General features: G+C 27.5%; 1 long non-coding RNA gene across 4 annotated transcripts in view; it reads left to right on the forward strand.

Annotated features, from left to right (window-relative positions):
• Window positions 1–17,675, forward strand: part of LOC126920561 (uncharacterized) — a 70,090-nt gene that overhangs the window by 19,051 nt on the left and 33,364 nt on the right. For all 4 annotated transcript variants that reach the window (XR_007711999.1, XR_007712000.1, XR_007712001.1 and 1 more), the window contains exon 2: window positions 9,853–10,062. This is a non-coding gene — a long non-coding RNA (uncharacterized LOC126920561). The remainder of the gene's footprint in view (window positions 1–9,852; window positions 10,063–17,675) is intronic.

Raw genomic sequence — 17,675 nt, forward strand, 5'->3', positions numbered from 1 at the left:
CGTAATAGTATATAACGTTGTACGTTATAACGAAATACAATATAACGTTGTACGTTATAACGTAATACTATATAACGTTTTACGTTATATCGTAATACTATATACCTTTATTCGTTATAACGCAATACTGTATAACGGTTTACGTTGTATAGTAATAGTATATAACGTTACACGTTATGACGTAATACTATATAACGTTATAAGTTATGGCGTAATACTATATAACGTTGTACGTTATAACGAAATACAATATAACGTTATACGTTATAACGTAATACTATATAACGTTTTACGTTATATCGTAATACTATATACCTTTATTCGTTATAACGCAATACTGTATAACGGTTTACGTTGTATAGTAATAGTATATAACGTTATACTTTATATCGTAATAGTATATAACGCTATGCGTTATAACGTAATACTATACAACGTTATACGTTATAACGTAATTCTTTATAACGTTACACGTTATATCGTAATAGAATATAACGCTATACGTTATAACGTAATACTATATAACGTTATATGTTATAACGTAATACTATACAACGTTATACGTTATAACGTAATACTATATAACATTATGCGTTCTAACGTAATACTATATAACGTTGTACGTTATAGCGTAATACTATATAACGTTATACGTTATAACGTAATACTATATAACGTTACACGTTGTATAGTTATAGTATATAACGTTATACGTTATATCGTAATAGTATATAACGCTATACGTTATAACGTAATACTACATAACGTTATACGTTATATCGTAATAGTATATAACGCTATACGTTATAACGTAATACTATATAACGTTATACATTGTATAGTTATAGTATATAACTATATAGTTTATATCGTAATAGTATATAACGTTACACGTTATAACGTAATACTATATAACGTTATACGTTTTAACCTAATTCTTTATAACGTTACACGTTATAACGTAATACTATATAAGGTTATACGTTATAACGTAATACTATATAACGTTATACGTTATAACGTATTACTATATAACATTACCGGTTGTATTGGAATACTGTATAACGTTACACGTTATAACGTAATACTATATAACGTTTTACGCTATATCGTAATACTACATACCTTTATTCGTTATAACGTAATACTATATAACGTTACACGTTATAACGTAATACTATATAACATTATGCGTTATAACGTAATACCATATAACGTTGTACGTTATAGCGTAACACTATATAACGTTATACGTTATAACGTAATACTATGTAACGTTACACATTGTATAGTTATAGTATATAACGTTACACGTTATAACGTAATACTATATAACGTTATACGTTATAACGTAATACTATATAACGTTATACGTTATAACGTAATACTATATAACGTTATAGGTTATAACGTAATACTATATAACGTTTTACGTTATATCGTAATACTATATACCTTTATCCGTTATAACGTATTACTATATAACGTTACACGTTGTATAGTAATTGTATATAACGTTATACGTTATATCGTAATAGTATATAACGCTATACGTTATAACGTAATACTATATAACGTTATACGTTATATCGTAATAGTATATAACGCTATACGTTATAACGTAATACTATATAACGTTATACGTTATAACGTAATACTATATACCGTTTTACGTTATATCGTAATACTATATAACGTTACACGTTGTATAGTTATAGTAAATAACGTTATAGCTTATATCGTAATAGTATATAACGTTGTACGTTATAACGTAATACTATATAACGTTATACGTTATAACGTAATACTATATAACGTTACACGTTGTATAGTTATAGTATATAACGTTTTAGCTTATATCGTAATAGTATATAACGTTGTACGTTATAACGAAATACAATATAACGTTATACGTTATAATGTAATACTATTGTTACGTTTCGCTATCCAAATTTTGAAATTTTAAACAATGTAGTAGTCGCTGCCACCAGAAACAGTCTAAGGACTGTTTCAATTAGATATTTCTTGTTAGATTATGTAGCGTTGATCGGAGTTTAGGCCACTGGTCAACAATCTCCACGTTTCGGCTAACCTGCTATGCGCAGGAATACTAGCACGGGAGAGGATTGTTTGGAATAAACAATTATATTATAAATAATTATTACAGGCGGAATTAATGACGAATTATACTAATCATTGATATTATTTATTATTTTAATTATTAGTTATTAATAATAATTAAAGTTAACTCACCTGACGTTGGTCTCCGCTGATGAACGGGCAGGCCGCTGGGGTGATTCCGGTTTTACAAAGATCGACACTTCTATAATTTTTCGTTTTAATCTTTATTTAATTTGAACAGTGTAAACAACAGTGTGTCCGGACGTGTTTAACAATTCGAAATTCTAACACAAAAACTTGAGCCAACTATTGTTTTGATTCTAACTGACTAATAACAATTATTTTATAATTCGAACTGACTAATAACATTTATATCTCGTAATTCTTAAACTCAAACTGGAACGAACAATTATTCTCTAATCCTAACTTAAATTCTAATTAAATCAACTGAACGAATTCTCTTAAATCAACTCAACTTAAATCAGACTCACTCAAATTCAATTGAACGACTAACAATTACTCTCCTTATTTTCGCTAAATTCTCCTGAACCAACTAATCACAATTGCTCTATCCTATTTCTTTATTCTAACTGAATTACTCTTCTTTAATTTCGTTAAATTCTCCCGAACGCTAACAATTTCTCTGACTATATTCTAACTGAACCAACTAATGGCAGTTACTCTCTTTTCACAATCACTCTGATTGTTCTAACTGAACCACTAACAATTAATCGCTAACGCTAACGCTAACAATTAATCTGACTCTTCTTTATTTTTCGCTAAATTCTCCCGAACGCTAACAATTACTCTCTTCTATTCCTTTATTCAACTGACCCGCTAACAATTACTCTGATTTGAATTGTGTCGCTACGCTTTTTATAATGACATCCCCAATGGGATGACAGTCACGTGACAGTTCGTTCCGGTGGGAATCGCAATGCTGCAGGTTTTTAGAGTTTCCATGAGAGAACGTGGATTTTGATGATTACAGGTTATGTTGAGTGATGGACACAAAAGCGTCCGCGCCTGTGCGAACTGTGTGAGTATGTGTTTTTAGTATTCTATCTCGTTTCGCATGTTGTTTGTTTCCTTAAACTTGTGAATTTGTTTTAGCGCAAGTGGAAGAAGATATGTGAATGGTACGAGATGACGTGATCGACGTGCGTGTGTGAATATGTGCGAAGGATGATGCTGAAGTGGCGGTTTTCCATCCAAATAGGCACAGTGGCACCTTCGTTGGCGTCGTGTCCTGATGATCTTTTCACAATTTGGTTTTATTTGACAATATGGGATATATTTTGCTCCTTGTAGATTTATATGTCCATATTTGCTATATATTAAATCGTGTATATTTTATATTACTTCCTTGTTATTAGGTTATTAGTTGTGTAACTCCAGTTTCTGATCTATGGAAAGTGGTGAAACGTCTTCACGAAATACAATTTCATTCGTTTTCCTCCCTTGCATTGGCACGCTGTGAGTGGTGTCGACTTCCAGATGAGGTTTGTGCATCTTGATTATTATGCATTTAATGATAGATACTTTGTCAGAGGTTCCCATGCGGATTGTCTCGGTGTGTATCTTGTTATGATTTCTTTTATTTAGTTCATCCTGCTTCTTTCGTGTTTTATTCACTGCATATGATATTTCAGTGCAAGAAGAAGAAGAATTGTAAAGAATCCGTAAGTGGCCCTAGAAGACGCAGTCATCGTTTGAGGTGTTGTCGGCAGGAACGAAGAGTCGAAGTTGTTGAAGAAGTCGTATGACATTTGTATTGTTTCCGGTTATATACAACGCTATTTCACATATCTATGTATATATATATATTATTATATTATTATATATTATTATACTAAATCTTCAGTTGGTTTAGTTGAATGTACAGTAATGTAATTTTTACAAGGTGGTTTTGTATATTAGATGAGTAGTTGTTCGATATAATAATACGTGTATATATATATATACATTTCACAATGTAATTTTCCATTATGTAAAATATATATATGCATATGTATATGTGCGCGTATTGTTATTCTCATTGTTTCTCGGATCGTTAATTGGTTGAATATTCCATAATGTGGATTTCGTATATAATTCTCTAGGTTCGTAGAAATGTAAATCTATATATTTATTTCTTTGCGTTTTAATGGTTTAATAACGTATACATACATATATATATATATATATATATATTATGAATTTTTCCCAAAGATACGCGTACGCATGTGTATATCTATATATGTGTGTGTCGCAGAGTAATCTTGTATACAATTTTCACTTTTATTAGAATGCTGATGTAGTGTAGTATATTTTATTTCTTTTATATTTTATTAGATTACCAATTATTTAGATTCACGAAGTAGGTCACACACACAGATATGCATACACGTGTGTGTATATACATGTGTTTTCGCAGAGAAATCTCATACATTTGAATCGCGGCTTGTTTTATTTATTGGTTCATTTAATTATTTCATTTTATTTGTATTTTATATGTCATTGCTGATTGGTTGTAGTGTTTCTTCTTATTGATTCATTTATTTCATTTTGATTGTCTGTCGTATAATTCTTTTTATTTTGATTGGTTAGTTATTAGTTAATTTATTATTATTGGTCGTGTTTAATTATTCATAAGTTATTGGTTCGTGGCGTCACGTGCGGAACGCGGGACGTGACAATATAACGTTACACGTTATAACGTAATACTATATAACGTTACACGTTGTATCGTTATAGTATATAACGTTATACGTTATATCGTAATAGTATATAACGCTATACGTTATAACGTAATACTATATAACTTTATACGTTATAACGTAATACTATATAACGTTATACGTTATAACGTAATACTATATAACGTTATACGATATATCGTAATAGTATACAGCGCAATACGTTATATCGTAATACTATATAACGTTATACGTTATATCGTAATAGTATATAACGCTATACGTTATAACGTAATACTATATAACGTTATACGTTATATCGTAATAGTATAGAACGCTATACGTTATAACGTAATACTATATAACGTTATACGTTATAACGTAATACTATATACCTTTATTCGTTATAACGTAATACTATATAACGTTATACGTTGTATAGTAATAGTATATAACGTCACACGTTCTACCGTAATACTATATAACGTTATACGTTATAACGTAATACTATATAACGTTACACGTTGTATAGTAACAGTATATAACATTATACGTTATATCGTAATAGTATATAACGCTATACGTTATGTCGTAATACTATATAACGTTATACGTTATAACGTAATACTATATAACGTTACACGTTATAACGTAATACTATATAACGTTTTACGTTATATCGTAATACTATATAACGTTGCACGTTATAATGTAATGCTATATAACGTTTTGAGATATAACATAATACTATATAACGCTATACGTTATAACGTAATTCTTTATAACGTTACACGTTATAACGTAATACTATATAACGTTACACGTAGTATAGTTATAGTATCTAACGTTATACCTTATATCGTAATAGTATATAACGTTACAGGTTATATAGTAATAGTATATAACGATACACGTTATAACGTAATACTATATAACGTTATACGGTATAACGTATTACTATATAACATTACACGTTGTATTGCAATACTATATAACGTTACACGTTATAACGTAATACTATCTAACGTTATACGTTATATCGTAATAGTATACAACGCTATACGTTATATCGTAATACTATCTAACGTTAAACGTTATATCGTAATAGTATACAACGCTATACGTTATATCGTAATACTATATAACGTTATACGTTATATCGTAATACTATATAACGCTATTCGTTATAACGTAATACTATATAACGGTATACGTTGTATCGTAATAGTATAGAACGCTATACGTTATAACGTAGTAATATATAACGTTATACGTTATTACGTAATACTATATAACGTTATACGTTGTATGGTAATAGTATATAACGTTACAAGTTATAATGTAATACTATATAACGTTATACCTTATACCGTAATAGTATATAACGTTACAGGTTATATAGTAATAGTATATAACGTTACATGTTATAACGTAATACTATATAACGTTACACGTTGTATAGTAATAGTATATAACGTTACACGTTATAACGTAATACTATATAACTTTGCACGTTGTATAGTAATAGTACATAACGTTACACGTTATATCGTAATACTATATACCTTTATTCGTTATAACGTAATACTATATAACGTTATACGTTGTATAGTAATAGTACATAACGTTACACGTTATAACGTAATACTATATAACGTTATACGTTATAACGTAATACTATATATCGTTACACGTTGTATAGTAATAGTGTATAACGCTACAGGTTATGTCGTAATAGTATATACCGTTATACGTTAGAACGTAATACTATATAACGTTATACGCTATAACGTCATACTATATAACGTTGTACGCTATAACGTAATACTGTTTAACGTAATACGTTATAACGTAATACTATATAACGTTACACGTAGTATAGTTATAGTATCTAACGTTATACCTTATATCGTAATAGTATATAACGTTACAGGTTATATAGTAATAGTATATAACGATACACGTTATAACGTAATACTATATAACGTTATACGTTATAACGTATTACTATATAACGTTATACGTTATAACGTATTACTATATAACATTACACGTTGTATTGCAATACTATATAACGTTACACGTTATAACGTAATACTATCTAACGTTATACGTTATATCGTAATAGTATACAACGCTATACGTTATATCGTAATACTATATAACGTTATACGTTATATCGTAATACTATATGACGCTATACGTTATAACGTATTACTATATAACATGACACGTTGTATTGCAATACTATATAACGTTACACGTTATAACGTAATACTATCTAACGTTATACGTTATATCGTAATAGTATACAACGCTATACGTTATAACGTAATACTATATAACGTTATACGTTATAACGTAATACTATATAACGCTGTACGCTATAACGTAATACTATATAACGTTGTACGTTATAACGTAATACTATATAACTTTATACGTTATAACGTAATACTATATAACGTTTTACGTTATATCGTAATAGTATAGAACGCTATACGTTATAACGTAATACTATATAACGTTATACGTTATAACGTAATACTATATACCTTTATTCGTTATAACGTAATACTATATAACGTTATACGTTGTATAGTAATAGTATATAACGTTACACGTTATACCGTAATACTATATAACGTTATACGTTATAACGTAATACTATATAACGTTACACGTTGTATAGTAACAGTATATAACATTATACGTTATATCGTAATAGTATATAACGCTATACGTTATGTCGTAATACTATATAACGTTATACGTTATAACGTAATACTATATAACGTTACACGTTATAACGTAATACTATATAACGTTTTACGTTATATCGTAATACTATATAACGTTGCACGTTATAATGTAATGCTATATAACGTTTTGAGATATAACATAATACTATATAACGCTATACGTTATAACGTAATTCTTTATAACGTTACACGTTATAACGTAATACTATATAACGTTACACGTAGTATAGTTATAGTATCTAACGTTATACCTTATATCGTAATAGTATATAACGTTACAGGTTATATAGTAATAGTATATAACGATTCACGTTATAACGTAATACTATATAACGTTATACGTTATAACGTATTACTATATAACATTACACGTTGTATTGCAATACTATATAACGTTACACGTTATAACGTAATACTATCTAACGTTATACGTTATATCGTAATAGTATACAACGCTATACGTTACATCGTAAAACTATCTAACGTTAAACGTTATATCGTAATAGTATACAACGCTATACGTTATATCGTAATACTATATAACGTTATACGTTATATCGTAATACTATATAACGCTATTCGTTATAACGTAATACTATATAACGCTGTACGCTATAACGTAATACTATATAACGTTGTACGTTATAACGTAATACTATATAACTTTATACGTTATAACGTAATACTATATAACGTTTTACGTTATATCGTAATAGTATAGAACGCTATACGTTATAACGTAATACTATATAACGTTATACGTTATAACGTAATACTATATAACATTATACGTTGTATGGTAATAGTATATAACGTTACACGTTATAACGTAATACTATATAACGTTATACCTTATATCGTAATAGCATCGAACGCTATACGTTATAACGTAGTACTATATAACGTTATACGTTATAACGTAATACTATATAACGCTATACGTTATAACGTAATACTATATAACGTTACACGTTGTATAGTAATAGTATATAACGTTACACGTTATAACGTAATACTATATAACGTTGCACGTTGTATAGTAATAGTACATAACGTTACACGTTATATCGTAATACTATATACCTTTATTCGTTATAACGTAATACTATATAACGTTATACGTTGTATAGTAATAGTACATAACGTTACACGTTATAACGTAATACTATATAACGTTATACGCTATAACGTAATACTATATAACGTTGTACGCTATAACGTAATACTGTTTAACGTAATACGTTATAACGTAATACTATATAACGTTACACGTAGTATAGTTATAGTATCTAACGTTATACCTTATATCGTAATAGTATATAACGTTACAGGTTATATAGTAATAGTATATAACGATACACGTTATAACGTAATACTATATAACGTTATACGTTATAACGTATTACTATATAACGTTATACGTTATAACGTATTACTATATAACATTACACGTTGTATTGCAATACTATATAACGTTACACGTTATAACGTAATACTATCTAACGTTATACGTTATATCGTAATAGTATACAACGCTATACGTCATATCGTAATACTATATAACGTTATACGTTATATCGTAATACTATATGACGCTATACGTTATAACTTATTACTATATAACATGACACGTTGTATTGCAATACTATATAACGTTACACGTTATAACGTAATACTATCTAACGTTATACGTTATATCGTAATAGTATACAACGCTATACGTTATAACGTAATACTATATAACGTTATACGTTATAACGTAATACTATATAACGCTGTACGCTATAACGTAATACTGTTTAACGTAATACGTTATAACGTAATACTATATATCTTCACACGTTGTATAGTAATAGTGTATAATGTTACAGGTTATGTCGTAATAGTATATAACGTTATACGTTAGAACGTAATACTATATAACGTTATACGCTATAACGTAATACTATATAACGTTACACGTTGTATAGTAATAGTACATAACGTTACACGTTATAACGTAATACTATATAACGTTATACGTTATAACGTAATACTATATATCGTTACACGTTGTATAGTAATAGTGTATAACGCTACAGGTTATGTCGTAATAGTATATAACGTTATACGTTAGAACGTAATACTATATAACGTTATACGCTATAACGTAATACTATATAACGTTGTACGCTATAACGTAATACTGTTTAACGTAATACGTTATAACGTAATACTATATAACGTTACACGTAGTATAGTTATAGTATCTAACGTTATACCTTATATCGTAATAGTATATAACGTTACAGGTTATATAGTAATAGTATATAACGATACACGTTATAACGTAATACTATATAACGTTATACGTTATAACGTATTACTATATAACGTTATACGTTATAACGTAATACTATATAACGCTATACGTTATAACGTAATACTATATAACGTTATACGTTATATCGTAATAGTATAGAACGCTATACGTTATAACGTAATACTGTATAACGTTATACGTTATAACGTAATACTATATACTGTTATATGTTATAACATAATACTATATAACGTTGTACGTTATAACGTAATACTATATAACGTTATACGTTATAACGTAATACTATGTAACGTTACACGTTGTATAGTAACATTATATATCGTTACACGTTATAACGTAATACTATATAACGTTGTACGTTGTATAGTAATAGTACATAACGTTACACGTTATATCGTAATACTATGTACCTTTATTCGTTATAACGTAATACTATCTAACGTTATACGTTGTATAGTAATAGTACATAACGTTACACGTTATAACGCAATACTATATAACGTTATACGTTATAACGTAATACTATATATCTTCACACGTTGTATAGTAATAGTGTATAATGTTACAGGTTATGTCGTAATAGTATATAACGTTATACGTTAGAACGTAATACTATATAACGTTATACGCTATAACGTAATACTATATAACGTTACACGTTGTATAGTAATAGTACATAACGTTACACGTTATATCGTAATACTATGTACCTTTATTCGTTATAACGTAATACTATATAACGTTATACGTTGTATAGTAATAGTACATAACGTTACACGTTATAACGTAATACTATATAACGTTACACGTTATAACGTAATACTATATAACGTTATACGTTATAACGTAATACTATATATATTCACACGTTGTATAGTAATAGTGTATAATGTTACAGGTTATGTCGTAATAGTATATAACGTTATACGTTAGAACGTAATACTATATAACGTTATACGCTATAACGTAATACTATATAACGTTACACGTTGTATAGTAATAGTACATAACGTTACACGTTATATCGTAATACTATGTACCTTTATTCGTTATAACGTAATACTATATAACGTTATACGTTGTATAGTAATAGTACATAACGTTACACGTTATAACGTAATACTATATAACGTTATACGTTATAACGTAATACTATATAACTTTATACGTTATAACGTAATACTATATACTGTTATACGTTATAACTTAATACTATATTACATTATACGTTGTATTGTAATAGTATATAACGTTGTACGCTATAACGTAATACTGTTTAACGTTATACGTTATAACGTAATACTATATAACGTTACACGTAGTATAGTAATAGTATCTGACGTTATACCTTATATCGTAATAGTATAGCACGCTATACGTTATAACGTAATACTATATAACGTTATACGTTATAACGTAATACTATATACTGTTATACGTTATAACGTAATACTATATTACATTATACGTTGTATTGTAATAGTATATAACGTTGTACGCTTTAACGTAATACTGTTTAACGTTATACGTTATAACGTAATACTATATAACGTTACACGTAGTATAGTTATAGTATCTGACGTTATACCTTATAACGTAATAGTATATAACGTTACAGGTTATATAGTAATAGTATATAACGTTACACGTTATAACGTAATACTATATAACGTTATACGTTATAGCGTATTACTATATAACATTACACGTTGTATTGCAATACTATATAACGTTACACGTTACAACGTAATACTATATAACGTTATACGTTATAACGTAATAGTATATAACGTTACACGTTGTATAGTTTTAGTATATAGCGATATAGCTTATATCGTAATACTATATAACGTTACACGTTATAACGTAATTCTTTATAACGTTACACGTTGTATAGTAATAGTACATAACTTTACACGTTATATCGTAATACTATATATCTTTATTCGTTATAACGTAATACTATATAACGCTATACGTTGTATGGTAATAGTATATAACGTTACACGTTATAACGTAATTCTATATAACGTTATACGTTATATCGTAATAGTATACAGCGCTATACGTTATAACGTAATACTATATAACGTTATACGTTATATCGTAATAGTATAGAACGCTATACGTTATAACGTAATACTATATAACGTTATACGTTAAAACGTAATACTATATAACGTTATACGTTGTATGGTAATAGTATATAACGTTACACGTTATAACGTAATACTATATAACGTTATACCTTATATCGTAATAGCATAGAACGCTATACGTTATAACGTAGTACTATATAACGTTATACGTTATAACGTAATACTATATAACGCTATACGTTATAACGTAATACTGTATAACGTTATACGTTATAACGTAATACTATATACTGTTATACGTTATAACATAATACTATATAACGTTGTACGTTATAACGTAATACTATATAACGTTATACGTTATAACGTAATACTATATATCTTCACACGTTGTATAGTAATAGTGTATAATGTTACAGGTTATGTCGTAATAGTATATAACGTTATACGTTAGAACGTAATACTATATAACGTTATACGCTATAACGTAATACTATATAACGTTACACGTTGTATAGTAACATTATATAACGTTACACGTTATAACGTAATACTATATAACGTTGTACGTTGTATAGTAATAGTACATAACGTTACACGTTATATCGTAATACTATGTACCTTTATTCGTTATAACGTAATACTATATAACGTTATACGTTGTATAGTAATAGTACATAACTTTACACGTTATAACGTAATACTATATAACGTTATGCGTTATAACGTAATACTATATATCTTCACACGTTGTATAGTAATAGTGTATAATGTTACAGGTTATGTCGTAATAGTATATAACGTTATACGTTAGAACGTAATACTATATAACGTTATACGCTATAACGTAATACTATATAACGTTACACGTTGTATAGTAATAGTACATAACGTTACACGTTATATCGTAATACTATGTGCCTTTATTCGTTATAACGTAATACTATATAACGTTATACGTTGTATAGTAATAGTGCATAACGTTACACGTTATTACGTAATACTATATATATTCACACGTTGTATAGTAATAGTGTATAATGTTACAGGTTATGTCGTAATAGTATATAACGTTATACGTTAGAACGTAATACTATATAACGTTATACGCTATAACGTAATACTATATAGCGTTACACGTTGTATAGTAATAGTGTATAACGTTACACGTTATAACGTAATACTGTATATAGCTGTACGCTATAACGTAATACTATATAACGTTATACGTTATAACGTAATACTATATAACTTTATATGTTATAACGTAATACTATATACTGTTATACGTTATAACGTAATACTATATTACATTATACGTTGTATTGTAATAGTATATAACGTTGTACGCTATAACGTAATACTGTTTAACGTTATACGTTATAACGTAATACTATATAACGTTACACGTAGTATAGTTATAGTATCTGACGTTATACCTTATATCGTAATAGTATAGAACGCTATACGTTATAACGTAATACTATATAACGTTATACGTTATAACGTAATACTATATACTGTTATACGTTATAACGTAATACTATATTACATTATACGTTGTATTGTAATAGTATATAACGTTGTACGCTATAACGTAATACTGTTAAACGTTATACGTTATAACGTAATACTATATAACGTTACACGTAGTATAGTTATAGTATCTGACGTCATACCTTATATCGTAATAGTATATAACGTTACAGGTTATATAGTAATAGTATATAACGCTACACGTTATAACGTAATACTATATAACGTTATACGTTATAGCGTATTACTATATAACATTACACGTTGTATTGCAATACTATATAACGTTACACGTTACAACGTAATACTATATAACGTTATACGTTATAACGTAATAGTATATAACGTTACACGTTGTATAGTTATAGTATATAACGATATAGCTTATATCGTAATAGTATATAACGTTACACGTTATAACGTAATTCTTTATAACGTTACACGTTATAACGTAATACTATATAACGTTGTACGTTATAACGTAATACTATATAACGTTATACGTTATATCGCAATACTATATAACGCTATACGTTATAACGTAATACTATATAACGTTATACGTTATATCGTAATAGTGTAGAACGCTACACGTTATAACGTAATACTATATAACGTTATACGTTATAACGTAATACTATATAACGTTATACGTTATAACGTAATACTATATAACGTTATACGTTGTGTGGTAATAGTATATAACTTTACACGTTATAACGTAATACTATATAACGTTATACCTTATATCGTAATAGTATATAACGTTACAGGTTATATAGTAATAGTATATAACGTTACACGTTATAACGTAATACTATACAACGTTACACGTTGTATAGTAATAGTATAGAACGCTATACGTTATAACGTAATACTATATAACGTTATACGTTATAACGTAATACTATATACTGTTATACGTTGTAACGTAATACTATATTACATTATACGTTGTATTGTAATAGTATATAACGTTGTACGCTATAACGTAATACTGTTTAACGTTATACGTTATAACGTAATACTATATAACGTTACACGTAGTATAGTTATAGTATCTGACGTCATACCTTATATCGTAATAGTATATAACGTTACAGGTTATATAGTAATAGTATATAACGTTACACGTTATAACGTAATACTATATAACGTTATACGTTATAGCGTATTACTATATAACATTACACGTTGTATTGCAATACTATATAACGTTACACGTTACAACGTAATACTATATAACGTTATACGTTTCAACGTAATAGTATATAACGTTACACGTTGTATAGTTATAGTATATAACGATATAGCTTATATCGTAATAGTATATAACGTTACACGTTATAACGTAATTCTTTATAACGTTACACGTTATAACGTAATACTATATAACGTTGTACGTTATAACGTAATACTATATAACGTTATACGTTATATCGCAATACTATTTAACGCTATACGTTATAACGTAGTACTATATAACGTTATACGTTATATCGTAATAGTGTAGAACGCTATACGTTATAACGTAATACTATATAACGTTATACGTTATAACGTAATACTATATAACGTTATACGTTATAACGTAATACTATATAACGTTATACGTTGTGTGGTAATAGTATATAACTTTACACGTTATAACGTAATACTATATAACGTTATACCTTATATCGTAATAGTATATAACGTTACAGGTTATATAGTAATAGTATATAACGTTACACGTTATAACGTAATACTATACAACGTTACACGTTGTATAGTAATAGTATATAACGTTATACGTTATAATGTAATACTATATAACGTTATTCGTTATATCGTAATAGTATAGAACGCTATACGTTTTAACGTAATACTATATAACGTTATACGCTATAACGTAATACTATATAACGTTGTACGTTGTATAGTAATAGTACATAACGTTACACGCTATATCGTAATACTATATACCTTTATTCGTTATAACGTAATACTATATAGCGTTATACGTTGTATAGTAATAGTACATAACGTTACACGTTATAACGTAATACTATATAACGCTATACGTTATAACGTAATACTATATATCTTCACACGTTGTATAGTAATAGTGTATAATGTTACAGGTTATGTCGTAATAGTATATAACGTTATACGTTAGAACGTAATACTATATAACGTTATACGCTATAACGTAATACTATATAACGTTACACGTTGTATAGTAATAGTACATAACGTTACACGTTATATCGTAATACTATGTACCTTTATTCGTTATAACGTAATACTATATAACGTTATACGTTGTATAGTAATAGTACATAACGTTACACGTTATAACGTAATACTATATAACGTTACACGTTATAACGTAATACTATATAACGTTATACGTTATAGCGTATTACTATATAACATTACACGTTGTATTGCAATACTATATAACGTTACACGTTACAACGTAATACTATATAACGTTATACGTTATAACGTAATAGTATATAACGTTACACGTTGTATAGTTATAGTATATAACGATATAGCTTATATCGTAATAGTATATAACGTTACACGTTATAACGTAATTCTTTATAACGTTACACGTTGTATAGTAATAGTACATAACTTTACACGTTATATCGTAATACTATATATCTTTATTCGTTATAACGTAATACTATATAACGCTATACGTTGTATGGTAATAGTATATAACGTTACACGTTATAACGTAATTCTATATAACGATATACGTTATATCGTAATAGTATACAGCGCTATACGTTATAACGTAATACTATATAACGTTATACGTTATATCGTAATAGTATAGAACGCTATACGTTATAACGTAATACTATATAACGTTATACGTTATAACGTAATACTATATAACGTTATACGTTGTATGGTAATAGTATATAACATTACACGTTATAACGTAATACTATATAACGTTATACCTTATATCGTAATAGCATAGAACGCTATACGTTATAACGTAGTACTATATAACGTAATACGTTATAACGTAATACTATATAACGCTATACGTTATAACGTAATACTGTATAACGTTATACGTTATAACGTAATACTATATACTGTTATACGTTATAACATAATACTATATAACGTTGTACGTTATAATGTAATACTATATAACGTTACACGTTATAACGTAATACTATATAACGCTGTACGTTATAACGTAATACTATATAACGTTATACGTTATAACGTAGTACTATACAACTTTATACGTTATAACGTAATACTATATAACGTTTTACGTTATAACGTAATACTATATAACGGTTTACGTTATATCGTAATACTATATATCTTTATTCGTTATAACGTAATACTATATAACGTTATACGTTGTATCGTAATAGTATATAACGCTATACGTTATAACGTAATACTATATAACGTTATACGTTATATCGTAATAGCATAGAACGCTATACGTTATAACGCAATACTATATAACGTTATACGTTATAACGTAATACTATATACTGTTATACGTTATAACATAATACTATATAACGTTGTACGTTATAACGTAATACTATATAACGTTATACGTTATAACGTAATACTATGTAACGTTACACGTTGTATAGTAACATTATATAACGTTACACGTTATAACGTAATACTATATAACGTTGTACGTTGTATAGTAATAGTACATAACGTTACACGTTATATCGTAATACTATGTACCTTTATTCGTTATAACGTAATACTATATAACGTTATACGTTGTATAGTAATAGTACATAACGTTACACGTTATAACGTAATACTATATAACGTTATGCGTTATAACGTAATACTATATATCTTCACACGTTGTATAGTAATAGTGTATAATGTTACAGGTTATGTCGTAATAGTATATAACGTTATACGTTAGAACGTAATACTATATAACGTTATACGCTATAACGTAATACTATATAACGTTACACGTTGTATAGTAATAGTACATAACGTTACACGTTATATCGTAATACTATGTGCCTTTATTCGTTATAACGTAATACTATATAACGTTATACGTTGTATAGTAATAGTACATAACGTTACACGTTATTACGTAATACTATATATATTCACACGTTGTATAGTAATAGTGTATAAT

This window comes from Bombus affinis, chromosome 9 (genome assembly GCF_024516045.1).
Source record: "Bombus affinis isolate iyBomAffi1 chromosome 9, iyBomAffi1.2, whole genome shotgun sequence".
In the NCBI taxonomy this organism is placed as follows: domain Eukaryota; kingdom Metazoa; phylum Arthropoda; class Insecta; order Hymenoptera; family Apidae; genus Bombus; species Bombus affinis.